This window comes from Pan paniscus, chromosome 1 (genome assembly GCF_029289425.2).
Source record: "Pan paniscus chromosome 1, NHGRI_mPanPan1-v2.0_pri, whole genome shotgun sequence".
NCBI classification, from domain to species: Eukaryota; Metazoa; Chordata; class Mammalia; order Primates; family Hominidae; genus Pan; species Pan paniscus.
Window position 1 is genome coordinate 92431568 of NC_073249.2, and position 27956 is coordinate 92459523.

Sequence of the window (27956 nt, forward strand, 5' to 3'; positions counted from 1 at the left end):
ACCTGTGGTGCAGACAGAAGAGAAAAATCAGATTCACAGGCCAGCCTGAGAAATCACGTGGCACCTAAAGCTCAAAAGCCACTCTCTCCATGGCAGGATACTTCCCCATGCAGAAAGGAACTTTAGGGAAAGAAAGAGTTGGCTAAATGAGGTTTCTAAGATGTGTTGTGGTGTAAACTTTCTCCTACACATATGGAGTCTTTGAGATGTGGATTTATGGCAGCTTGTGTGACTGAGTCTGGCCTCAGGCTGGGGCTGGGTGAGAGGAGAGGGGACTGAGAGGACTCCATTCACAAGGATTCCCAACTGTGGTAGGCAGAACAGTGGCCTCCAAAATGTCCAGGACCCATCCTGGTAACCTGGGAATAGGTTAGGCTGTGAGGCAAGGGGAATTAAGGTCACAGATGAAATTAAGTTTGCTAATCAGCTGACCTTAAAATAGGGAGATGATTCTGACACTTCTAATGGAACACTAACATCAGTGTTCTATTAGGAGATACAGGATGATGGTCACGAGCCATGGGATGCCAGCACCCACTAGCAGGTGAAAAAGGCAAAAGAATGGGCTCTTCCCTGGAGCACCCAGAAAGAATACAGCCCTGCCACCACCTTCATTTTAGCTCACAGAGACTTGTGTCAGGCCTCTGGCTTACAGCACAGTAAGATGATAAATTTGTGTTGCTTTCAGTAACACAATAATTTTTGGCAATTTGTTCCATCCGCAATAAAAAACTACTAAACAAATTAAGTAACATTAATCATATATAGGACAGTTAATGTTATTGGAAAAATTGCTATTTTGATGAATTTCCATTTCCTCTCCCAAAACACTGAAAGAGCTTCATTCCCTGGTGTGAATCTCAGCTCTGCTCTCTATCTCTGGGGACCTCATGTGCCTTATTTTTAGTGAAGAAAATGGAGTCTGAAGGCCGGTGTCTGAATGGAACCTTGCATGGGGCCTATGTGACACTCTAGAGAGAAAAAAAGCAGGTAAGCCAGAGGATAGGGGAGAAAGGGGTGTCACTCACCATAGACAGTGAGGTAGAAAACCTGGAAAATCCCTTCTCCCTTAGTAGAGGTGATGACGGCAAAGTACTGCCCACCGTCCTCAGGAGCCAGGTTCTCAATCCTCAGGGATGACATGCTGGGTACATGGACCCTCTGCTTGAACTTGTCCTCCAGGCTCCACCAGGTTGGAGAGTTGGCCCCCCTGTGGACTCGCAGCAACCATGTATGATTTGACAGAGTATCCAAAGCCCATAGAACCTCCTCCAACTACTCTGAGCCTCTCAATCACATTAAACAAGACAGAACCTCCTCGGATGCCCTTCAGATGAATGCAGGTTCCGGAATCCTTCACTGCAGAGCTATGCACTCCAGAAGTGTTGGCTGCAGTGCTGCAAACACCTAGGGCATGGAAACAGGAAACATGAGTATTTCCTTATCAAGAACAAATAAGAAAACCACAGAACTTTGGGTCAGAGTCACAGAAGTCCATCCAAAATCCTCCCTTCATTCTGGGAGGGCTGCCTAGCATAATGGACTTGAATCAAGTCTGGAATCAAGTCCTGGTTCTAGTGGAGTGTGATCTAGAGCAGGTTGCTGAACCCATCGATCTTCAATTTTCTTACCTGCCCCATAATGACAGTAAGGATCAAATGAGCTCCTAGATCAAAAGCATGAAAGTGATGGAGTGTCCCTTCTGTCTGGCTCACACCCTCTGTCTCCATCAGTCTCTCCTGTTCAGGCTGATGAAGCCTGATACCACGTTGTGAGCTGCTCTGTGGAGAGGGCCACATGGCAGGGAGCTGAGGGCAGCCTCGGGTAAAACCTTCATTCCAGTCTCTGTGACCCTGAGCCACAGGACCCAGCTGAACCACACCTGGATTCTGACCTCCATAAACTGTGAAACAATGCCTAGTGTTGTGTTAAGGAAATAAGTTCTAGGGTAAAAACTCACACAACAATACATAACTCAGGCAAAGACGAAGGTTGCTTTCCCTTGCCTTTCCTTCTAGGAAGGGAATTAGTCAAGATAGGATAGGGCAGGATAGGATGGAAGTGAATTAGGCAGGTTGTCCTGTGGCAACAGTTACAAAAGTCAGGGACTTAGAACAAGGGGAGTTTGTTTATTACTCACACTACATGTCGCACAAGGGATAGTGAGGGAAGGGTCATGTCACTCATGGATGGAGGCTCCACACCTTGTAGCAGCTCAATATGGAACCCACACCCTCCTCACAGCATCCTCAGCCCTCACGGTAGGGAAGGGAGGAGAGAAGAGAGGCACCCATGGGGCATTCACTACACCGTCCAGAAGTGATGTAATCTTTGCCCATATTTTCTGGACAGAACTAGCCAGGGGATCCTGCTAACTTCCAGGGGCTGAAAGTGTGGGGGAGCAGACGGACTGTTTGGTTGTGCTGTGTCCCTGCCACTAAGAAAGCACTTCCCTACACAGTGCCCATGAGGACCCTGGTCAGTCTCCCTCAGTCACTGTCTCCCACAGAGCCCTGACCAGTGGCCACAGCCACCTCAGCTCTGCCTCCTCCTGAGCCCTTCCTTGCCCACCAGGCACAGCCACAATAAACCCAGAGACCTCTGTCCTTCCTGGGGACCAGGGTGGGACCAATCTTGACCTGGGGAAACTGCCACAGAACACCCTTGATCTTGAAGGAAGAACTGTCTCCTCCTTAAAGCAGCTCAGGTCCACCTGGGTTTGCTGCTGAGTTGCAGGGTGCCCAGTGCTCTCTCTAATGTGTAAATTTCTCCCCACTTCCTGCCAGTACCTTGCTGCTGTCTGGCTCTCACTGGAAGCAGAGAACAGCTAAAGCCAATCCTCAGATGTGGAAGTGTTTCAAATATTTCTGTTTCCAGTTATTCCCTAACTCAGTTCACCAGGCCCCTCATCTGGGCCAGGGCTTCACCCCCTCCCTTCAGATCCCTCAAGGGACTAGGCCCCACCCCAGGCTCAGCGCCCCTTAGCACCAGGGCTACAGGCCTTCAGGATCAACATCAGAGGGTTAGTGGGTTTGTCAGTCCATTACTGCATTGCTGTAAAGAAATACCTAAGGTTAGGTAATTTATAAAGAAAAGATATTGAAATGGCTCTGGGCTCTGCAGGCTGTATAGGAAGTGGAGAGCCAGCATGTGCTCCTGGTGGGAGCCTCAGGAATCTCACAGTTATCGTTGAAGGCAAAGGGGAGCCAATGTGTCACATGACCAGAGCAAACGTAAGAGATAGGGGGAGGTGCCACACACTTTTAAACAATCAGATCTCATGTGAACTAACTGAGCAAGAACACACCTAGCACCAAGGGAATGACGCTAAACCATTTACGAGGGACCTGCCCCCATGATCCAATCACCTTTCACCAGCTCCCCCGTCAACAATGGAAATCACATTTCCACATGAGATTTGGAGGGGACAAACACCCAAACCTTGTCAGTGGGACAGTGCCCTGTCCAGTTCTGCCTAGGACCATACAGGAGAGGCAGCAAATATTCAGCCACCAGCCTCCTCCTATCACCTCCAGCTCCTCCACAGTCCTCCTCCCACATCTCACACTCCTCTGACACCCAGTTCAAGAGGGGGCCTATGCTCTCCCACAGAGCATCCTGGGGCGCAGCACAGACACCTGACCCGGCCCACAAAAGTTGCTGAGGAGAGCCAGATGAGGCTGTGCTGCCAAAGCCCTCTAAACAAGCCAGGGCACAAAGGCCACAGTCCAACAGGTCCCCAGACACAGTGCACACTTGTCAGTAGCAGAAAGGGTAGAAGTGCAGTCTTTCCTTCTCCCAGCTCCAACCTCTTCCTTTATGTACCCACGAGATGCTGAGTATTTCAGGGTTCTTTGAGTCTCAACGAGAAGGAGTCCAGCCTAGCCTGTCCTGGAGTAATGTGCTGGCTGGGGAATGGAGACCAGTGATACCCACTAAGTAGAGGCTGCTCCTGGTGGATCTTGCCACATGGACAGAAGCCAGACAAATTTCCACTGTTCCAATTGCAGTGAGTGCTAGGACACTGCTGTGATTGGCAATTGCACCTTCTCTGAATCTGGCTGCCTGTTCACAAGTCCACGCTAAGTGAGGGTGACTGTCAACCAAAGTGGCCTAGCCCATCCAAGTTAAAGCCATTCACAGTGCTCGATTGCCCCAAGGAGGAGGGGATGAGAGAGAGACTGTGGTGAGACAGCCAAGGTTTGGGGCAGCCATTGCCACTAGATCCTGAACCTCCATTATGGGAGTAGATGCACCTCTGTGGCCAGGTGCAGGCAGAGGGCCGGAGAGCAAGCAGGTGAACTGAATTTGCTCAAGGCCTTCATTAACTCTCCCTTGGGTAGGAAGATGACCATCCAAGGATCAAATATTTCTGAAGGGAGGTGTTGGCCATGATGTTGAAGCTTCTGGAGAAAGGCCATCTGGCCGTCCATGTCCCAAGGTCCTTCCCTGATAGTGGGAAGTGGCCCAAAGAGGCTGAAGATGCAGGGACCGTGGGAGACAGCCACTTTCACCTCACACACACGGCCTCTTTCCAGGACAGCCACCTCACAGACCCAGAACCTTGAGCCACCTGCCCTCCCCAGCAATGAGCTCCCACACTGCACCCAGCATCTATACAGTGACATCCCCACCCCCATACTCCCCACAGGAAGGTACCCCACAGGAAGTGTCTTAAAATCCTAAAGGTCTAGTTTCTCTTTCCCCAAAATGTGACCTGCTCATACTGTACTTTCATCGCCAAGGGAGAACACTTGGGGAAATGTTTTGAAAGGCTTCTTTGAGGGTAATTTTTTGTTTGGTCATTTATCTAAAGATTCATCTGTCTATAAACAAAGAAGAAAAACAAATTTAGATTCCAGCCGGGCAACCCAGGATACATGGAAGGTGATGCTGCAGACATATTTATTAGACTCTGGTGTCCCCTGGTCTGGAGGGCATGTCCTTGAGGGAGAGGTAGAGGGACTGCATGGGTTGAATTGTATCCCCCAGAAAAGATACATTGAAGTCCTAAACCCAGCACCTCAGAAGACAACCTGATTTGGAAATCGGATCTTTGCAGATATAGTCCAATTAAGATGAGGTCACGAGGATGGTCTCTAATTTAATATGACTGATGTCCTTATAAAAAGAGGGAATCTGGACACAGACACTGAAATGCAGAGAGGGAAGACAATGGGAAGAAACATGGAGAGAAGGCGCGTGTAGATGGAGGACTGGACTGATGCAGCTACAAGACAAGGAACACCACCGATTGCCAGCAAACACCAGAAGCTAAGAAGGGGCAAGGACAGGTTTCTCTTATTATGGAATGAATATTTATGTTAACCCCAAATTCATATGTTGAAGCCTTGACAGCCAGTGTGACTGTATTTGGAGATGAGGCCTCTAGTGAAGTAATGTTAAATGAGTTCATAAGGGTGGGGCCATGACCCAGTAACGTTAGAAACCTTACAAAAAGAGACGTCAAAAAGCAAGCAAGTTTTCTCCATGCATGTGTTCTGAGAAAGGCCATGTGAGGACATAGAAGACAGCCTTCTGCAAAACTGGAAGAGAGGCCTCACCAGAAATTTAACTGGCCACAGCCTTGATCTTGAATTTCCAGCCTCTAGAGCTAGGAGAAAATAAAGTTCTGTTGTTTAAGCCATCCAGTTTATAATATTTTGTTATGGTATCCATAGCTGACCAATATACCCCGGCAGATTTTAAAGGTAGTGTGGCCCTGTCAACACCTTGATTTAGGGCTTCTACTCTCCAGAACTGTGTGACAATAAATTTGCATTGTTTCAGCCACTCAGTTCTTGTTATCTGGCAGTCCTAGGAATCTAATGCAGGAACTCAGGAAAGGTAGTGATATAGTTTAGCTATTTGTTCCCTCTAAATCACATGTTGAAATTAGATCCCCAGTGTTGGAGGTGGGCCCTCGTGGGAGGTGTTTGGGTCATGGGGGTGGATCCCTAATTAATCTCTTGGTGCCATCCTTGTGGTAACGAGTGAGTTCTTGCTCTATTTGTTCCCGGGAGAACTGATTGTGAAAAACAGCCTGGCAGTTCCCTCCTCTCTCTCTTGCTCCCTCTCTTGCCATGTGATGTCTGCTGCCCTTCACCTTCCACCATAAGTGGAAGCTTCCTGAGCCCCTCACCAGAAGGAGATGCTGATGCCATGCTCCTTGTACAGCCTGAAGATGCATAAGTCAAATAAACCTCTTCTCTCTATAAATTACCCAGCCTCAGTTATTCCTTCATAGCAACACAAATGAACTGAGACAGGTGGCACCCAAGGATTACATGTTGACCCTTTCAGGGATTCCTGGAGAGTCAGGGCTGGGCCTTTGGCCAGCAAATCACATGAGGCACAAGCTCTGGAATCAGGCAGACCTTGATTCAATCCCAGATCCACCATATTTACTGGCTGAGTGATCTTTAGCAAATTGTTAAACTATCTAGCCCTTGAGTTCCCACAGATGAACAATAGAGATAAAAATTGCAGGTATTCATTGTCTGCTACAAGCATTAATACAGATGATACATTTTTTAAAAAGCACTCAACCGTAGTGTTTAGTTGCTATGATTGTTACTATTATCAGGGCCCAACTGCCATGGATTGCTACAGTTACTGTAGGCGGATTTCTCTCTTTGCTTTCCCCGTCTGGGAAACAGGTTCCCCATCTTCCATGAATGTCATTCCCAATCCCTAATCTCGGCAGCTCCTTCAGATACGGAATTTCTGATGATTCTCAGGACACTTCAAGGTTGGAGGTTACAGATTATTATCCCCATGAAAAGGCTGAAGAGATTGCATTTTAGCAATACCAAGAGGTTTTTTAATTTTTTGATTTTAATCAGATTAAACATTCATTTTTTTTTTATTTTAAAGGAGGGGGAAATTAAGGAGATTGAAAATGAAGTCTTTCTCCTATCTCTGACTCCCATTGCCTGGTTCTGGTTCCTAGAGGCAGGCACTATTATCAGTGTCTTGTGTTACCATGCAGAGATAGTTTATGCACTTACATGCACACATGTGAATCTCCACATACACAAAACATGCTATGTGACTGTCCTGTTCTTTGCCTTTTCTCAAAGCAACAATTGTTGGAGCCCACTCAGGATCTCTACAAGTAGATGTGTCCCATGTCCTGTCTGCATACTGTTCCTTGTGGGGCTGTAACGCTCCTCTGCTACTGATACTTAAGTTGCCGCTTGACACCACAAACAATGTTGCAATGAATATCCTTATATTTGTTTCTTTGCACATGTTGGTGTGTATATATTAGGGAAAATCATTAGGGTGGATCTAATGGATCAAAGGCAAGCATACCTAAACTTTTGATTCATATTATTACCTCCAAAGAGTGTTCTTATCTATATTCCTACCAATAATATTTAGGTTTCTCACCAAAACGTAACGATCAAACTTTTCGCCCTTTGTCAGGTTGATAGGGGAAAATATCTCCTTATTGTTTTAATGAGCATTTCCTCTATAAATGATATTCATCATTGTCATTTTAGATTACTAAGTCATTCTTATTGCCTTTTTTGTGAACTATGAACTATTAGCTAATGTGCTTTATCCATTGGGGTTTTTTTCTGTCAGCTTATAGGAGTTACACATATTTTAAGAAAATTAGCTTTTTTTCTAACATAACACTATTTTTTTTAGTTTATTTTTCAAATTTACCTGCAGACTATTTGCAATGCCAAAATATTATTTGCATAAAGTCCGATGTATCCATTTATATGGCTTATTCTTTTTGTATCTTGCTTTAAAAGATAGCCCCCAATTCAAAAGTAGGTTTTTAACTCTTTCTTGTTTTCTTTAAGTACATATACGGTTTTAAATTTTATGTTTACTCTTAGATACAACTGAAATTTATTTTGGAGTCAACTAGGTGATGTAGTTGGCTGGTGTCACCAGTCTGTGACGTGACTCTGGTTTCACAGAGTGCTGAAAAGTTTGGACTTTAGAGCCGGTGAGAATTATGTCCAGGTCCTCTATTTTCTGGCTGTGTGAACTAGAGTGGTTATTTAACCTCTCTGACTTTAGCTCTCTCATATATGTTACGAAAACAATGAAAATGCTTACCTCATTGAAATCTTCTTTGGGTTTAAACAGAGAAAATGTTGCAGTACAGTATTCAGTAATTTTCGTATTGACATTAGCTACTCTCTATGTCAGGATGAGTATTACTTCACGAAGCCCACCTGGAATCAGAACCAGATGTTCCCAGCTTCCAGGCTGGTATCCATTCCTCCTCAGCAGCCGCCCCTCTCAGGGGGTCCCTTCCTGGGTCTAAGGATGAATTTCAGAGGGTTAAATTTTCTGAGTTAAATCCCATACGTGGCTGCAGAGTGTCAAGCTCCACTCAAGACCTTCTTGTTTACCAAAGCCTGGAATTTAAAAGGAAGTTCATTGCTGTGTCCACACACAGCCGCCATCAATTCCCATATTACCAAGGAGCTAAGAACATCTTTGTAGTGAGGAGATATCTTTGTAGTGAGGAGAGGTAAAGATGGGTGGAAGGTCTGGGTGCAATAGCTCACACCACCCGTAATCCCAACACTTTGGGAGCCACAGGCCAGAGGATGGCTTAAGGCCAGAAGTTCAAGACCAGCCTGGGAAACATAGTGAGACCCCATTTCTACAAACAATAAAAAAAATTTGAAGAAAAGAGAGATTACTTTTAATTCCAAGTGTGAGCTAAAAAAATTATATTATTAATTGTATTTGGTTTATCCATTTTCCCCTTTCTTTGGTAGGTTGTTTATAACATAAAAGTGTTATATGTTACATTGAAAATTATACAGGGTGCAGAGCTGCTTCAAGTAAAAGTTCAAAATATGGCTTATCCCAAAGGAAAATACTTTAAATAGTGTGTATCCTCCAGACAGTCATCTGTGTACCCACAAATACCACAGACCCTGTGATCACAGGGCATCTATTGGTAAATTCATTTCAGCATTCCTACTGGCCTACAGAAGTATCTTTGATGCTCCCTTTGAATGGGTTATAACATCCTACTAGGCCCCTCATTAATTAATTAGTAAGCATCCCATTCATCCCTTTCAGAGTTAATTGCATGGTTAAATATACAATTTTTGGCAAAACAATAGACAAAAAACATGAGTGCTCTATCAAATGTAGGGCTCAAAAGCACAGTCCTCTTTTCTGACTGGGGGAAATAAGACAAATGGCCTAGCTAGAGAAACAACATTTCAGACTCCACAGGGGGACCTTCCTAAGGCATTTTCATGGATAATTCTGATCAAAATAATGTTTGTCTCTCCCCTTGCCAGCACTGAAAGAGGGATCATTGAGAAATAAGCGAGTCTTTTCTGTGAAGCAGATAGGAAAAGGTCTGGTTGAGGCTTTTATTAGCAGCTTCTAAATGCCACAGCTGCACAAGGCCTTTCTGATTGCAGTGTGCAGACCACATTCCCATACACTGTGGGAAGGGAGTGGATGTTTAATATGGTTTGGATTTGGGTTCCCATCCAAATCTCATGTCAAAATATAATTCCCAGTGTTGGAGAAGGGGGTCCCATGTGAGGGGATTTGATCATGGGGGCGGACTTCCCACTTGCTGTTTCCATGATAGTGAGTGAGTTCTCACAGGATCTGGTGGTTTAAAAGTGTGTGGCACCTCCCCTGCTATCTCTTCCTCCATCTTTGGCCATGTAAGAAGTGCCTGCTTCCCCTTTGCCTTGTGATATGATTTAAGTTTCCTGAGGCCTCCCCAGCCGTGCTGCCTGTACAGACTGCAGAACTGAAAGTCAGTTAAACCTTTTTACTTTATAAACTACCCAGTCTCAGGTAGTTCTTTATAGCAGTTAGAGAACAACCTATATACAATGTCTTTCAGCAGGTGGCCTGAGGGCAATGGCCCCTGAGATCCCTCTTAGGAGCAGAGGCAGAGAAAGCAGAGGGTCAGGTAGAGGAGGCTGAGAAAGGAAGGGTCCCTTCCTCCCTCAAGGGCTGAGGAAGTGGCCACAGGGACACCCAGAGTCTTCTCTCTGAAGAAGCCTGAAACAGGCTCACTGGCTGTCAGTGCCTGTCAGACCACAGGATAGGACAGGACAGGATGGGGTGACAGAGCAGAGACCTTGGTAGAGCCATGGGAGTCACCAACTCCCAGAGCCTCACTGCTGAGGGGGACTCAGGGGTGATTCTGCCCAAGCTCCTGCTTTAACAGAGGAGGGACTCTCTAGGGGGTAGACTTGTCCTGGGTCACACAGGGCAGAGCCAGACCTGGAGCCTACTTTACCCCCCAGCCCAAGGCCTCCCCTGCAGGATACTGCCCGTGAGCTCCTCCACCCTCACCTGCCCTCCCTAGACTAGCTCAGCTGCACTGTCATCTGAGCCCCGCAGGACTGAGAAGCTGCCGCGGCCTCCACCTCAATTGCCCTCTTCTGAAAAGGGGAAGCAGATACTTTCAGTGGCAGTGCAGAGCAGGGACTTCTGGCTAACAGAGGGTTAAACTGCCAGCCTGGACAAGCTCACTTCCTGGATGAGGGAACCAGGGAGAAAGGAGGCTCCGCCCTCAGGCTGTTAGGAAGGATCTGCCCCAGAAGTTGGATGGTGAGCACAGCCAGGAGGAAGATGAGGGAAGACTCAGAGAGGGAAGGAAGGCAGCAGGAGTTCTTTGATCTACAGAGATGCTAATCCTGAAGAAGAGAGAACAAGACAGGGAGTGGTTGGTCATTTACAAGGTGGAGCTAAACATTCATTTAAATTGTATACAATTTCAAGCTCTGTAAACAACATAAAAGATTGCTCATTTGTCTGACATAGCCCCCATCAGCACACTCACAAACCAACCATTCATGTTTGATGTCCAAACTGCACTTCTTGGTGCCATCTCCATTGTCTCGTGTGTGCGTCTGGAGCCCCTAATGCAGACACCCTTTCTCTTCCAGCTCCCTGCTGGCAGACACGGAGTGGGCATTCAGTAAGTGCTGTTATTGTTATGGTCAGGGGGTCCCCCCAAGTTGAGGACCACCCTCACCTGCAGCTACCTCTTTCCCTGGGAAATTATATGTGAGCTGAGCCACCCTCAGGCTCTTTCCTTCCCTTCCACACTTCCCCATCTAAACACATGTTCAGAAAGGTTGTAAGAGTTTAGGGATGATCAGGACAAATATCTCATCCCCACCTTCATCATCACTGCTTCACCACCCATCCCTCTCCCTAGGTCAAGGGTGAACTAGAACAGGGATAATCCAGAAACCACAGAAAAAATGCCTCCAACTCTGGAGCTTCAGGATTCCTAAGAGGAAACAGAGCAATTTCACAGTGATGTTCCTTCCACAAACAGCCTCTGACCAAACTTCACTGCAAGGGAGCTTGTCTCATTCAGTACCACAAGGTCGGGACTGATGGAACCACCAATTTCAATTTCATTCCTTCCCAGTGGTTCCCTGAGGGAATCACTTTCTTTGTCTGAACACAGATCTTCTACCCCTAAAATGAGAAATTCTAAGTTGTTTCCTTCTTTCTCTCTCTCTCTCTTTACTTCTTCCTTCCCCTTCTCCCATCCTTCATTTCATCCTTCCTTCCTTCTTTTTCTTTGTTTAGTAATCTTCCAACCCCAGGGCCTATAAAGAAAACTCTACACAGTTAGACATATTTCCAGATAACCAACGTTGTAGAAGTGGAGAAAGCCTACGTTTTGCTGGTGACAGAACTGGGATCTAACTTCTTGCTATTGCAAAGCTCATTGTTCCTTCAAGAACTCCTGTTTTATAAGTGCTCTCTAATCATTAGATTTGGCCCTGTAAGTTAGTTCAGCTAGTGGCTGGGATATAAAAGCAAAAATCATAGCAAAGCTTTCATCAATATTCATATGCACTAGATATTATTATTTTCTCATTTTAAAATTTAATGTTATTATAAATGCAAACATATAGTTGTTCATAAAATAGCAAATGTGACATACAGCCTAGATTTGGACAGTCTTTCTTTCAGTTCACTTTTTGCTTAACATTCTGTGTTCCCTACTTTCTCCCTTTCCATGTTTTCCTTCCCAATTTTATGCCCTCCTGTAGCCCATGTTAGCAATCTACTGATTCCTTCCACATTTTTAACATAGTCTTAGAAACATATAGGTGTATAAACACTTAAAGTTTGGTGGCTGTGTTTCCTTTTATAAAATGAAGATTGTATTGTATTCAGGTTCCTGAATCTTGCTGATGGAAATCTAGGCATCTTACTTCATGGAAGTTGAACATTCCTTCCAGATAACCGGAACATTTGTTTTTGTAAGCTTCTATAATATGCCATGGAACAGATACTCCTCAGCTTGTTCACATGTTCCTGAATTGATGGGCCCCTCCTGTTTCTTTCCAGGGTTTTTCCTAGAACAGTGCTGTGATAAACATGGTTTCTTCTGAGGGTCTGAGCAGCATTTCTGAGGGGAGGAAAAGGCAACTCACAGGGATGTGAAGGGTGCCCACTATAGACACATTTACCCAAATATAAGTTCTTTTTAATGTTTAAAATTAACACTAATCAAACCACAAAAACAATTTTAAGATTGAGACTTTCAAGGGACCTCTCCTTTCTGATGATTTGCTTGGAGCTCAGCCCTGAGCCCAGACAGTGGGTAAAGTTTCCCTCAATACAGCCAAGGCAGCCCTGGCTCAGGGTTCCCAGCCTCTTCACCACCAAAAAACTTTTCATTCTTTCCATATTGGGACTCCAACCAAATATGTTGCAGTTGTTAATCATAACAGAGTATTTTTCTCTTTTTGTTGCCCAAAGACATCAGAACCTGAACAGCCCACCCAGTGGTCAGGGCCAACCTAGCCCAGCCCTCTCCAACTGCCCTCCCTTCCCAGGGACCCTGCCACTCACTGAGGAGGAGGCTGATGAATACCAGGAGCACAGTCGCCCAGCAGAAGGACCAGTTCTTGGAGCAGGGCCCCATGGCAGGCTGCCTGATGGCCTGTTCAGCTGCAGCGGAAACAGCAGAGGGGGACGAGGTAAGAAAAGAGGACGAGCTTGATCATGGAGCCCTTCACACTCTTCCCCACTTCAAGGGCAGGGCCAGCAAGTTACTACTGGGGAGACAGCCCACGAGTCTAGAGAAGGCCATTCAGCTCTTTCATCCCCTCCCAGCCCTTACAGTACCGCACATGGTCGATAAGTAATTGCAGAAAAGATAAAGGTACAACCTCATTCTGTGATGTTCCTGGCAGTGTATTAGATAGGCCTCCTTCTCTCAAGCACAGCCAGCTTGCTGTTCTCTCGCATACCCTCCCCTGACACTCACCTGCTTCCCTGGGTTCACAGCTCTGCCCCAGGTGGCCCTGGTCACCAGTGTCAGCCTATGGTCAGGCACAGAAGTCACCCTCTTACAGCAAGGCTGGGCTATGCCCTTCCTGAACTTGGTGACTTTACTTTGTCCCTACCTCGTATAATAAGTTAAATTTCTTTTATCCATTTTCCAAAAACTTCAACTCTCAGTTGCCTAAGTAAGACGCTGTAAGCAAAAGAACAAATCTCCTGTGGAGAGTGTTAACTCCCCACATCTCCAATGCAAACATCAGCATTTACTTGTTGCAGGCGGCTGTGTGGTTTCTCCACTCCCACTAGTGGTCATCACCTCCCTATACACTCAGGGTAAGGAGAACCCCCTACAGAAGCTGACAGGCTCTTCTTGGCTGCATCACAACTAAGTTTCCCTTTCAGCCTGTGTCAGCTCTGCTCCTGGTATTTCAAAGGGGTGGGGCAGAGAAGTTCACACTCCCTCTGCCACAGCCTCAACAGCCTGAAACTCACCACCACCTGCTGAGCCTCAGGTCATGTCCTCTTCTCTCCAGACCTGGATACTCCAGGACATTTAAGAACTCCCCCTCCCATTAGCCTGAGGGAAGAGCACCATCTTCTTAACCCCCAGGCACCGCCTCCTTCTCCTCAAGTAGTCTCCCCTGATGGCTGCCCAGGCAGAACACCCCCAAGGCTGGAGCTGCAGGCCTGACCCCAAGACCACCTCGAGGTAGTCAGGTTCCTGGGTATTAAACCCATTTAATCGATGTGAAACCCAAACCTCAGAGGTGTTAGGTGACCTGTGAAAGTTCATACAGCTAATTAAGCCCAGGGTCTGGACTCCTGACCACAAGCTCAGGACTCATCGTTGACATCTCAGCCACTCTCCCATCCCACTGTGTGGCCCCAAGCACATCACCTTGAGTGCACTCTGCTCTCAACCAGAACTGCTCCACAGATTCCCAGCAGAGAAGATATTCAACATTGGCTTGATTCTCACTACTCCACCTGGTAGTGGGGAAGTTATTGCAAAAAGGCAGTACACAAGTTCCAGAGTTAAGCAATCCTTCTTATGTGGAATCAAAATCTGGGCAGCTTATCCACTGGTCACCCTCAGGGCAATGGGGATGAAACCTCATATCCACCCCCATGCCTACAGCTCTCCAAAATGAACTTCTTTTAAGGGAGGAGACCACTCCTCATATTGTCTTATGCCCAATTTCTGCCTCCAAAGAAAGAAAAAGTAAAAACTAAAAGGCAGAAATGAAATCCGCAAGCAGACAGCCTGGCGCCACACCCTGGGCCTGGTAGTTAAAGATTGACCCCTGACCTAATCAGTTATGTTATCTATAGATTACAGACATTGTATAGAAAAGCACTGTGAAAATCTCCATCCTGTTTTGTTCCAATATATCTAATTACCGGTGCATGCAGCCCCCAGACACCTGCTTGCTCAATCGATCACAACCCTCTCACATACACCCCCTTAGGGTTGTGAGCCCTTAAAAAGGACAGGAATTGCTCACTTGGGGAGCTTGGCTCTTGAGACAGGAGTCTTGCTGATGCCCCCGGCCAAATAAACCCCTTCCTTCTTTAACTCTCTGTCTGAGGAGTTTTGTCTGCGGCTCGTCCTGCTACATTTTGAGAAGTGCTTCACTATGAACACTATTTGTAAGGAAGGGGAATGCAAAAGAAGAGCCTTCAGAGAGGAAACCAGCCCTATAGCTGGAAGCCAGGAACCCTGGAGAGAGTCAGCAAATGAACATTCCATGCTGGCAAAACACCAGGGACATTTTGAAAATCCAGACCCATTTTACCACATACATGTAAGGGCCTATATCAAGAAAATATAAACAACATTTATATCTCAACAGTAAAAAGACAAATAATTTAATTTGTTTAATGACAAAGGGTTTGAGTAGACATCAAAAGACTTATACAAATGGCCAATAAAATAATAAGAAGATATGCTGCAGCATTAGTCATTAGAGATAAACTAGTTAGTAGAAGAATTTCTAGAAAGACATGAACTATGGAAACAGACTCAAGAAGAAATAGAAAATTTAGATAAACCTATAACAATTAAGAGAATGAATTAGTAATCAAAACACTCCCACAAAGTAAAAACAGAATGGCTTTACTGTGGTACTATACCAAATATCTAATTAAAAATTAATATCAATCCTTCACAAATTCTTCCAGGAAATAGAATAGAAAGTGATATTTGCAACTCATTCTATAAAGCTAGAATTATACTGACACAAAACCAAAGACATAAAAAATAAATGATAGACCAATATCTCTTATGACTATACATGCAAAATTCCTCAAAAAATACTATGTTGGTGAAAATACTATGTTTTTATATGTTGGTGAAACTGATTTCACCAACATATAAAAAGGATTATACAACACAACCAAGTGGGATTTATCCCAACCATACATAATGATTCCACATGCAAAAATCAATCAATTTAATAGAAGATGAGAATAGATAAAAGGGAGGGGGAAATATATGATTACAGTAAAGGCAAAAAAAGTGTTTGACAAAATTCAACACCTTTTCATGAAGAAAAACAACTGAGTAAGTAGGAAGTAAGAAGAATTTCTTCAACCTGATAAAGGACATTTATGTAAAATGTGCAGCTACCATCATACATAATGATGAATAATGGAAAGCTTTCCCCTTAAATTCAAAACAAGACAAAGGTGTGTGTTTGTAACATTTGTATTCAAAATTGTGCTGTAGGTTCTAGCCAGAACAATTAATTAAGAAAAACAGTTAGAAGGTACCCAGATTTGAAAGGAAGAATTAAAATTATCTCTATTTAAAATGACATGATCTCATATATAGAAAATTCAAAAGCATTTACAAGAAACTATTAGAGCTCATAAACAAGTTCATCATGGTTACAAAATGCAAGATAAACATGTAAAAAACCTGTTATAGTTTTATATACTGGTAATGAGTAATCAAAAGATAAATTAAGAAACAAATTCATTACAATAGAATCAAAAAGAAAAAGTGCTTAGGAATAAATTAACAAGAGAAATGCAAGAAAAGTGAACCCAAAAATGCAGAATATTGTTAAAATAAATTAAAGAACACTTAAATAAATGGAAAAACATGCTATGCTTATGAATGACAAGATTTAATAATGTTAAAATGGCAATATTTCCCAAACTCATCGACAAACTCATTGCAATCCCTACCAAAGTCCAGCTGGATCTTTTGCAGGAATTGACAAACAAGTCCTGAAATTACTATGGTAGTGTCAAGGAATAGCCAAAAATTTTGAAAAATAGAAACAAATACGGATGACTCACCCTTCACAGATTCAAAACTTACTACAACACTGAAGTAATGAAGACAATGTAGTACTGGCATAATGATAGATACCTGGAATAAAATGGAAAGTTTGGTAATACACCCACACATCAATAATCAATTAATTCTCAACAAGGATGCTAAGACAATTTAATGAAGAAAAGAGTACTGTTGCATAGTGTTGTCAAAGAATGGTGCTGAGAAACCTGAATATATACATGTGAAAGAATGAAGTTAAGCTTTTGGCTCAGACCATTATCAAAAATTAACTCAAAATGCATTAAAGACTTAGTTATAAGAGCTAAAACTAAGAGCTACCTCTTCAAGGTAGGTAAAAATATTCATTTATTAGACAATGGTCTCTGAAGTAAGACACCTAAAACACAAATAATTAAAGAAAAAAACAGATAAGTTAAACTTCAAAGAAATGAAAAAAAGATCTTTCTATTTTAATATAGGCATTTATAGCTATAAATTTGCCTCTATTTAATGCTTTCAACACATCACATTAAGTTTTGGTATGTTGTGTTTTTAGGATTTTTTATCTTAAACTATTTTCTAATTCCATTGTGATGTAATCTTTGACACTTTGGTTGTTAAAGAGTGCATTTTTGTATTTCCCAGATTTGTGATTTTTCCAAATTTCCTGCTGCTGTTGATTTCTAATTTCATTCTGTTGGCTTTGGAAAGCATACTCTGTGTAACTTCATGCTTATTAAGTTAATTGAAGCTTGTTTTATGACCTAATATATTGTCTTTTCCACAGTATATGTCATAAACACTTGAGAAGAATTTGTAATCTGCTCAATAGTTAGAAGAAGTTCAATAGATGGGTGTTAGATCTAATTGGTTTTTGGTATTCTATTGTCTTCTATTTACCTGATGAACAACTGTCTAGATTTTCTGTCTATTACTAAAATTGTAATATTAAAGTCTCCAACTAATATTGTTGAATTGCCTATTTGTACTTTCAATTATGTCCATTTTTGCTTCATACTTTAGGGCTCTGTCGTTACATGCATAAATATCTATAATTTTTATATCTTCTTAATGGATTGACCCTATTATTATTATTATTATTATTATTATTATTTTAGAGATGAAGTTTCACTCTGTTGTCCAAGCTAGAGTGCAGTGACACCATCTCAGCTCACTGTAACCTCCACCTCGTGGGTTCAAGCAATTCTCCTGCCTTAGCCTCCCAAGTAGCTGGGATTACAGGCACACGCCACCATGCCCAGCTACTTTTTGTATTTTTAGTAGAGACGGGGTTTCACTCTGTTGGCCAGGCTGGTCTTTAACTTCTGACCTCATGATCTGCCTGCCTCAGCCTCCCAAAGTGCTGGGATTACAGGCATGAGCCACCACATTCGGCCTGATCCTGTTATTATTATAAAATATACTTCTTTGTCTCTAGTAACCATTTTTATCACATTCTTTTTTGCATAATGCTATTAAAGCCACTCCAGCTCTCTTGATTATTGCTTTATGGCATATCTTTTCCATCCTCTTATTTCCATCTATCTGTATCTCAGTAGCCATCATATAAATAGATCTTTTTATTTTATCTATTCTAACAACCTATTGACCTTTATTGGAATGTTTCATTCATTTACCTTTTATGTTACTATTGATAAGATTTACGTCCACCATTTTCCTGTTATCTGTATATCTTATGTATCTTTTGTTTCTTTATTCCTCCCTTTCTACCTTCTTTGTGTTCAATAATTATTTTCCATGTTATCATTTTAATCTCCTTGTCTTCTTTTTCTGTATTTTGTAGTTGTTTTCTATAAGGTTCTTATGATGATTCAACATATTAATTTATAAACATCTAGATTGTATTAATTCCAACTTAATATAAGCATTAATAGTATTGTAGTATATAACATTTATATAGAAGGATTTAATTAAGTGTGCTGAATTTAAGAACAATATATCAAAAAATATAATACATTACTTACAACCAAATAGAAATGTAATTGAAGGAAAAATATACGTAATTCATAAGAATAGAATGGTTTATTTGTAAATATCATAAAAGTTAACCTTAACTGAAACCTGTCTCTCACTCTGCCTCCCCTGAACCACTCTAGAGGTTGGCAGTCATTTAATCACACTCACATATTTTAGGATAGACAGGTGTTCAAGCCTTCTTTACTTCTCTCTTGTATCCAAGTCACAATTTCTCCATAGAATGTTCAATACCCAGTCCTTTGAGGATATATCTGACTATTATCACACTCTACACCTCTTCATTACCGTCATCTATCTACCAACCTCCTGGTCACTTCTCATCCAATACAAGCTCAGGGCCAGATGTGGTGGCTCATGCCTGTAATCCCAAAACTTTGGGAGGTCAAGGTGGGAGAATTGCTTGAGCCCGGAAGTTTGAGACCAGCCTGGGAAACAGGGCAAAACCTCGTCTCTACAAAAAACAAAGAAACTAACAAACAAACAAACAAACAAAAAAAGTGAAAATTAGCCAGGCATGGTGGCAAGAGTCTCTGCCTGGTAATGCAGAGAATTCTTCCAGATGTTATCCAATATCACTAAGGCAATACTTTTACAAACTACAGGGTTACTAAGCTTGGGGTGTCCCCTAATGTAGATAAAGTTGCAGTAACCAAAAATTTAGATTGCAACACCCATGTCTTCTTGAATACCTTAAAATCCTTCCCAAGAAGAATGGGTATAAACAAGCCCAGACTGTGAAGACCACAATAAATACCTAACTCTACAATGCCCAAACACTGATGAACATCCACAAGCATCAAGACCATTCAGGAAAACATGACCTCACCGAATGAACTAAATAATGCACCAAGGGCAAATCCCAGAGAGGCAGATATGTGATCTGACAGAGAATTCAAAAATAGTTCTTTTGAGGAAACTGAAAGAAACTCAAGATAACACAGAGGGAATTTAGATTCCTATGGATAAACTTAACAAAGAAATTGAAATAATTATAAAGAATCAAGTATAAATTCTAGAGTTGAAAAATGCAATTGGCATACTGAAGAATGCATCAAAGACTCTTAATAGCAGAATCGATTAAACAAAAGAAAGAAGTAGGAAGTAGTGAGCTCAGTGGTAGGCTATTTAAAAACACGCAGTCAGAGGAGACAAAAGAAAAAAGAATAAAAAAGAATGAAGCATGCCTAAAAGATCTAGAAAACAGCCTCAAAAGGGCAAATCTAGGAGTTATTGGCCTTAAAGAGTAGGTAGAGACAGAGATAGGGGTAGAAAATATTTTCAAAGGGATAATAACAGAGAATTTCTGAAACCTAGAAAAAGGTATCAATATTCAAGTACAAGAAAGTTAAAGAACACCAAGCAGATTTTACACACAAAAAAAGAAGTCCTTCAAAAAGAACTTCTTCAAACATGAAGAAGATATAATGATTTTCCCAGAGGAAGAAAAGCTGAAGGATTTCACCAACACCAGACCAGTCTTACAAGAAATGCTAAAGGGAATTCTTCAATCTGAAAGAAAAGGACATTAGTGAGCAATGAGAAATCATCTACAGGTACAAAACTCATGCATGGTAGTAAGTTCCTAGAAAAACACAGAATATTATAATGCTGTAATTGTGGTATGTAAACTACTCATATCTTAAGTTAAAAGACAAAAAGATGAACTGATCAAAAATAATAACTATAACATTTCAAGACATAGACATTACAATAAGATATAAATAGGAACAACAAAAAGTGAAAAAGCAAGGAGATGAAATTAAAATAGAGAGTTTTTTTAGTTTTCTTTTTGCTTGTTTTTTGTTTATGCAATTAGTGTTATTGGTTTAAAATAATGGGTTATAAAATATTATTTAGTACCTCATAGTACCTTAAATCTAAAAACATAAAATGGCTACACACAAAAAAAGCCAGAAACAAAAATATACTGCTGGAGAAGATCACTTTTACTAAAAGAAGGAAAGGAGGAAACAAGAACAAGAAGACCAGAAAACAAATAACAAAAAGGCAGCAGTAAGCCCTTACTTACCAAATAATGGCATTGAATGTAAATGAACTAAACTCTCCAATCAAAAGACATAGAGTGGCTGAATGGGTATTAAAAAAAAAAAAAGACCCAATGATCTGTTGCCTACAAGAAAAATGCTTCAGCTGTAAAGACACATAGACTGAAAATAAAGAGATGGGCCAAGTGCTGTGGTAGCTCACACCTGTAATTCCAGCAGTTTAGGAGGCCAAGGCAGACAGATAACTTGAGGCCAGGAGTTGGAGACCAACCTGGCCAACATGGAAAAACCCCATCTCTATTAAAAATATAAAAATTAGCCAGGAGTGGTGGCACATGCCTATAATTCCAGATACTCTGAAGGATGAGGCATGAGAAGTGATTGAACCCAGGAGGTAGAGGTTTCAATGAGCTGAGATGCTGTGACTGCACTCCAGCCTGGGACAGAGAGAGAGACTCTGTGTCAAAAACAAAACAAAACAAAAGACAAAGAGGGTCATTATATAATGATAAAGGAATCAATTCAAAAAACAGCACACAACAATTGTAAATACATATACACCCAACTCAAGAGCACCCCAGATATAGAAAACAAATATATTACAGTTAAAGAGAGAGAAAGACCCCAGTCCATGGGAGGTGCTTTTTAAATGTTCTCCACTCCCGCCGGGCGCGGTGGCTCACGCCTGTAATCCCAGCACTTTGGGAGGCCGAGGCGGGCGGATCACGAGGTCAGGAGATCGAGACCATCCTGGCTAACACGGTGAAACCCCGTCTCTACTAAAAATACAAAAAATTAGCCGGGCGTGGTAGCAGGCGCCTGTAGTCCCAGCTACTCGGGAGGCTGAGGCAGGAGAATGGCGTGAACCCGGGAGGCGGAGCTTGCAGTGAGCCGAGATCGCGCCACTGCACTCCAGCCTGGGCGACAGAGCGAGACTCCGTCTCAAAAAAAAAAAAAAAAAAAAAAAATGTTCTCCACTCCCTCTCATCACACTATATTGCAATGCGCCATGTTTCCTTTCTGTATTATATGGACTTGGCACAAAAAACGATGGATTATTATTCTCCCATAGGGAATAGATGCAGAAGCAATTATCATGTATACTATCTGGTAATAATTGTGTGCTTTACTTCATGGAAAAGGTTGGAGTAGTTTCAACTGGTTTACTCAGGCTTAAGAAAAATTACCGAAACACATACTTTTTGTTATCACTTTTTCAGTTCTTTTTCCCTCCATCTCTGGTCCTCCTGTGCACACTGAGGTAGTGAGGTAGGAAAGTCTCACTGATATAGTTTTGCTCTGTGTCCCTACTCAAAATCTATCTTGAATTGTAATCCCCATAATCCCTGTGTGTCAAGGGTGGGACCAGGTGGAGGTAATTGAATCATAGAGGCAGTTTCCTCCATGTTTTTATTGTAATAGTAATGAGTCTCATGAGATCTGATGGTTTTATAAGCATCTGGCATTTCCCCTGCTTGCACTCACTCCATCCTACCACCCTGTGAAGAAGGTGCCTGCTTCTCCTTTGATTTCTGCCGTGATTATAAGTTTACTGAGGCCTCTTCAGCAATGTGGAGCTGTAAGTCAATTAAACCTATTGCCTTTATAAATTACCCAGTCTCGGGTATTTTTTCATAGCAGTGTGAAGACAGACTAATAAACTCACTCAACAGAGTTCCAAGGGGGAGGCTGCAGGAGCTGAAAGTCTAGCCAGGCTGCTCCCTCAGAGAACTAATTAGAGGAAAGTGGACTAGATCACCAAGCCCAGAGGACATCACAGACAGGAGAGTGGTCCTGTGTCAGGCAGAACTCAGGTTGTGGAAGGAGGCAAATATGAAAGTGATGGCTAAGAGAGGAAGCCTGTGTGTGGCCAACAAGATCCGATGCCTCCCTGAGATAGACCCAGATTTGCAGTGAAGTCAATGACTGAGCACCATCTTGAATCCACTGGGTTTTTTCCTGAAAACCAGGGCAGAACACAGCCAAGACAGTAGGTGTGGGTGCAGGTGGGAATGGTTAGCAAGGGAGGGAAAGGAAGTGGATGACAATGAGACAGTAAAGATGGACATTTACAGAAGGATGGTGGACATCATTCTGTAAAACTCCAGAGAGGGGTGAAATCAAGCTCAAGTGTATTTCTGAGGACAAATTGGCAAATGTCCTGAAAGGGCTCATGCAACACCCATTACACTCCTGACCTAGGATGCTGTATTAGTCCATTCTCATACTGCTACAAAGAAATACCTGAGACTGGGTAATTAATACGGTGGAGAGGTTTAATTAGCTCACGGTTTCACAGGCTCTACAGGAAGCATGGATGTGGAGACCTCAGGAAACTTATAATCAACACAGAAGGCGAAGGGGAAGCAGGCACACCATACATGGCCAGAGCAAAGGAAGAGGGAGGGTGGGGAGGTGCTACACACATTTTAAAAACCAGATCTCACAATAACTCACTCACAATACCCAGAACAGCACTAAAGGGAAAATCTGCCCCCAGAATCCAATTGCCTCCCAACAGACCCCCCCACCAACATGCAAGATTACAATTTGACAGGAGATTTTGGCGAGGACGCAGACTCAAACCATATCAGATGCCTTCCAGTACTGCAGAGGATAAACAGCTCAAAACTACATTTCCAGATGTATTTCAACTGAGTCATTTCCCATACCCGGGACTTTCACTGAAACTGAGTAACATGGGGGTTGAGGCAAGGTGCAGGATATGTCTTTTTGGTCATGGAATGCAGGCAGTAATGGCATGGTCACGACCAGCGGCTACTGACCTTGCAGTTTCCTGTCTTTGGCACAGGCAGCAGCTCTCTCCACAGCCCAATTCTGCAGTGTGGCTCTGGAAGGCATTTCTGGGATCTTTGGCTTAAGTTTGTTTTTTCAGCCCTACCAAATGTTCTGTGATGAGCAGTTATGGCAAACCTACCCCCAAAGGCCCAGGGAGCTGAGAGGTTGAAGAAAGAGGCTGACAAATCCAGTTTCTAAAACAACAACAACAACGACAACAAACCATTTAATAGGGAGTTACAAACAGAAGTGATATCTCAGGCAGCTGCAAGATGGTGGATTCCTGCACCCGCTTTCCAGTAAGGTACTTTCTATACCAAGCTTTTTGGTAAGATAGACATCTTCATGAAGGGTTATTTATGCTCTAGACATTGTTTATTTATGAGAGGTTGTTTCTGCTTTGGAGAGTGTGCAAAGACCTTGCTGCAGATGCAGGAGTCAAACAGCAATCATCCTAATGGTTTTGCTTCAAGATGGCATCATTCTTGCCATGTAACAGGCTAGTTTTCTGCAACAAAAAATCATAAAATATATCCTTTAGTACACCTTTTTGTTTGTAGAGTAGCTATAATGCGGTTGTCTTAACAAAAAACTTTCACTAATGCAAAGTGATATAAAATTAGTTGCTGGCAATAGACTGTAAAGGAAAATGCAAATGAAATTCTCTATCTGACCTGGGTGGATTAGAAGAATTTTATATTTTAATTTAATTGATTTAAAAGTCATATTATATAATAAAAGGAATCTGAGGCAGTTACAAATATTACTATTGTATTATGTCACAGTGATAGTATATAGCACTCAGTTGTAAACATTTACTTAAACTAGCACCTATTGTCACCTGGAACAAAATGCCTGTTAAAGATAAGATGCTGACAGATTGAAGTGGTTACTGTGATTAAAAATTATGGGGAGAAGGCATAGTGAATATGAGATATATAGGGTAGCCTGGATCCTTCTAATTCTGCTGAAGACAAGTTCAAGTTTAAAAATTTTCAGTTTAAGAAATGTTTTAAAAACCAGGGATTTTCTATGCTCATCATAAAATAACTTCTTATTTTCTATAGTCAAAAATTAGATATTATGGTCCTGTGGGTTGTTGGATTTCAAAGTAGGTTGAATTTTCAGCCTTCTTAATTTTATTGTGTTAAAAGGAATCACGTTGATTAGGAAAAAATAGGACCATGGAACCAGCCAAAATGGCCAAATAGAAACAGCTCTGCTCTGCGGATCCCACTGAGAATGATGAAAATGGTGAGTGAATTCTGCATCTTCAGTAGAGGTCCCAAGGTTCTTTCATTGGGAATGACTAAGCAGTTGATGTGACTATGAAGAGTGAGGAAACTCAGGGTGGAGCGACGGCCAACCTGGGAGCTGCATGGGGAAAAGGGAGCTCCCTCCCGCAGCCAAGAGAAGTGGTGAGGGATTGTACTACACCTCTCTGAAAACCATGCTTTTCCCATAGATCCTTGCAAGGACATCAAGAGGTCCCCTTATGTGCCCACTCCACTAGGGCCTTGGGTCCCAAGCACAGAGCTGTGCAGATTCACAGTGGCTGCTCAGGTGGGTGGTCACTCAAGCCAGCACTGAGACACAGGAGTGTTTGTGTACTTCAGCTCTGGGAACTCTGGTGAGGCAGGAGATCCATTCACTCCCATTGGAATGGGGCTAATGTTACGTAGCCAAGCAGCCTCACTCCCATGGGACCCCTCAAACTACAACCTACGGGCTTGGAACCCCTGCTGGCCAGGGCAGCAGTCTGAAGACTGCCTAAGAAGACTGAGTTCCCGGAAGGAAGGGGTGGCCACAACCACTGCAGCTCCAGTAGGCCATTTTCCCCTGCAGCTTGCCAGTGAGACTGGGTGGTTTGGACCGGGAGCAATTCCTCACAGCGCAGCACAGCAGCTGGGTCAGATGGTGGCCAGGCTGTTTCTTTAAGCAGGACCCTGATCCACCCTTCCTCACAGGGAAGAGCCTCACTGTGGGAATTTCAGCATACCCAGCCAGGTGTTTATAGACAGAACTCTGATCTCCCTGAGAGGAGCCACTAAGAGCGGAGGCTGCAATATTGTGGATCAGCAGTCTAAGTCTTTTCTGCCTGCTGGCTCTGGAGAGTCATGGCAGCCCAGACGCGGGGGGTTTTCCCCAGCGCACAGACCCACTCTGCCAAGGGGCAGCCAGACTGCTTATTTAAGTGGTCCCGGATCCCACTCCTCCTTACTGGGTGAGACCTCCCAACAGGAGTCTCCAGACACCTCATACAGGAGCATTCCAGCCAGCATCAGGTCTGTACCCCTCTCTGACAGAGCCCCCGGAGGAAGGAGCAGGCTGCCATCTTTGCTGGTCTGCAGCCTCTTCTGGTGATACTTCCAGGGGTGGGAGGAACCCAAATTAATAGGGTCTGGAGTGGACCCCCAACAAATCACAGCAGCCCTATGAAAGAGGAGCCTGACTGCTAAAGGAAAAACAAACAGAAAGCAACAGCAACAACAACATCAATGAAAAAGACTCCACAAAAACCCCATCCAAAGGTCAGCAGCCTCAAAGATCAAAGGTAAATAAACCCATGAAGATGAGAAAGAATCAATGGAATAAGGCTGAAAACTCAAAAAGCCAGAGTGCCTCTTCTTCTGCAGATGATCACAACATGTCTCCAGCAAGAACACAGGACTGGGCTGCAGCTGAGATGGATGAATTGACAGAAGTAGGTTTCAGAAAATGGGTAATAACAAACTTTGCAGAGCAAAGAAATAAAGAACCAGGATAAAACACTACAGGAGCTGTTAACCAGAGTAGCCAATTTAGAGAGGAACATAAATAACTTCATTGAGCTGAAAAACACAACACAAAAACTTCATAATGTAAACACAAGTATCAATACCTGAATAGACCAAGTGGAAGAAAGGATATCAGAGCTTGAAGACTATTGCTGACACAAGACAAGCAGACAAAATTAGAGAAAAAAGAATACAAAGGAATGAACAAAACCTCCAAGAACTATGGGATTATGTTAAAAGATCAAGTGTATAACTGATAGGGATAGTCATGACATGAAATCAGAGCTGACACAAACAAATGGAAAATCACTACATGCTCATGGATAGGAAGAATCAATATCATGAAAATGGCCATACTGCCCAAAGTAATTTATAGATTCAATGCTATTCCCATTAAAATACTATCCACGTTCTTCACAGATTTAGAACAAATACTTTTAAAATTTATATGAAACAAAAAAAGAGCTCATATAGCTGAGACAATCCTAAGCAAAAGAAACAAAGCTGGGGCATCATGTTACCACACTTCAAACTATACTACAAGGCTACAATAACCAAAATAGCATGGTACTGATACAAAAACAGACACATAGACCAATGGAACAGAATAGACAACTCAGAAATAAATCCATACATCTACAACCATCTGGTTTTTGACAAACCTGACAAAATCAAGCAATAGGGAAAGGATTTAGTATTTAATAAATGGTGCTGGGAGAACTGGCTAGCAGTTTGCAGAAAATTGAAACTGGACCCCTTCCTTAAACCTTATACAAAAATTAACTCAAGATGGATTAAAGACTTAAGTATAAAACCCAAAAGTATAAAAACTCTAGAAGAAAATCTAGGCAATACCATTCAGGACACAGGCATTGGCAAAGATTTTATGACAAAATCACCAAAAGCAATTGCAACAAAAGCAAAAATTGACAAATGGGATCTAATTAAACTAAAGGGCTTCTGCACAACAAAAGAAACTATCATCAGAGTGAGCAGGCAACCTACAGAGTGGGAGAAAATTTTTGCAATCTATCCATCTGACAAAGGGCTAATATTCAGAATCTGCAAGGAACTTAAACAAATTTGCAAGAAAAAAAAACAACCCCATTAAAAAGTGGACAAAATACATGAACAGACATTCTCAAAAGAAGACATTTATGCAGCCAACAAACAAATGGAAAAAAAAGCTCAATGATACTTACCATTAGAGAAATGCAAATCAAAACCGCAGTGAGATACCATCTCACGCCAGTCAGAATGGCAATTATTAAAAAGTCAAGAAACAACAGATGCTGGTGAGGTCATGGAGAAATAGGAAGGCTTTTACACAGTTGGTAGGAATGTATATTAGTTCAACCATTGTGGAAGATGGTGTGATAATTTCCCAAAGATCTAGAACCAGAAATATACTATTTTACCCAGCAATCCCATTACTGGTTATATACCCAAAGGAATACAAATCATTCTATCACAAAGATACATTCACGTGTATGTTCATTGCAACACTATTCACAATAGAAGGACATGGAATCCACTCAAATGCCCATCAATGATAGACTGGATAAAGAAAATGTGTTACATATCCACCATGGAATACTATGTGTCATAAAAAGGAATGAGATCTTGTCCTTTGCAGGGACATGGAAGGAGCTGGAAGCCATTATCCTCAGCAAACTAACACAGAAACAGAAAACCAAACACTGCATGTTCTCACTTATAAGTAGGAGCTGAACAATGAGAACACATGGACACAGAGAGGGGAACAACACACACTGGGGCCTATCGGGAGGTGGGATGCAGAGAGGA